At 44.0% G+C, this 954-nt stretch overlaps 2 protein-coding genes across 4 annotated transcripts in view; one reads left to right on the forward strand and one right to left on the reverse strand.

The window, feature by feature from the left end:
• LOC119421085 overlaps positions 1-954 on the reverse strand; it is a gene marked incomplete at its 3' end in the record, with an annotated part of 641,076 nt that overhangs the window by 177,405 nt on the left and 462,717 nt on the right.
• march5 (membrane-associated ring finger (C3HC4) 5) overlaps positions 1-954 on the forward strand; it is a 14,129-nt gene that overhangs the window by 4,015 nt on the left and 9,160 nt on the right. The window lies entirely within an intron of this gene.

The following is a 954-nucleotide window of genomic DNA, read 5'->3' on the forward strand; positions in this document are numbered from 1 at the left end:
TAGCTGGTTTTAGCTTTTAGCTTATGTTTAGCTGGTTTTAGCTTTTAAACGTTGTTCCACTTGACTTTTTTTGCTAAATCGGCCCAATTTTAAAGTCGGGAGCTGGTTCTGAAATGATGATGGAACCAATTTGTACAAACATACGTTGTAATTTGAGATGAAGCCGGACCTCAGACATTAACCAAGGGGGCCGAGGCCCAGCTGGCAAACAGGTTCAGGAGTATCCATAGAAACCAGGGCTGCGCTGTTAACGAGCTGGAAGACACGGGTTGTACATGTAGAAACATTTTGTGGCGTTCTTTGTCTCTGGAAGGTTCTGTTCTGATTGGAACCGCATTGATTGGCCCAAAGTGAAAAAGGAACAGAGCCTTACAGGAGGTGGAGCCAACAGCTGAGTGGAAGCCATGTTTGACTTGTTGCTAAGCAACAGGCCCAACTACAAAAATTGAACATGATCTAACAAATGTATTATTCAGAGTAAGTTTGTCTTCCTGTTCTCACCCGAGTGTCTTTAGCAAGCTGAGTGGAATCAGTGCCGTCGTCTGAGGAATGTGAACATTTAAACAGTTTTATGAAAGTTAAAACATTTCAACTGCTCGTCACACAGTAAGTCTTCTGGTCTTTAGATTAAAACACATTAATACAGATGAACACAGATTACAGATTATTCTTCTTCATTTGGATTTTCCCTCTTCAGGGGTCTCCACAGCGAGTCATCCTCCTCCATCTCACTCTGTCCTCTGTATCCTCTGTCCTCATTCTGTCCTCTGTATCCTTTGTCCTCACTCTGTCCTCTGTATACTCTGTCCTCACTCTGTCCTCTGTATTCTCTGTCCTCACTCTGTCCTCTGTATCCTCTGTCCTCACTCTGTCCTCTGTATCCTCTGTCCTCACTCTGTCCTCTGTATCCTCTGTCCTCTGTCCTCATTCTGTCCTCTGTATCCTCTGTCCTCA

This window comes from Nematolebias whitei, chromosome 1 (assembly GCF_014905685.2).
Source record: "Nematolebias whitei isolate Nwh7 chromosome 1, NemWhi1, whole genome shotgun sequence".
Taxonomy (NCBI): domain Eukaryota; kingdom Metazoa; phylum Chordata; class Actinopteri; order Cyprinodontiformes; family Rivulidae; genus Nematolebias; species Nematolebias whitei.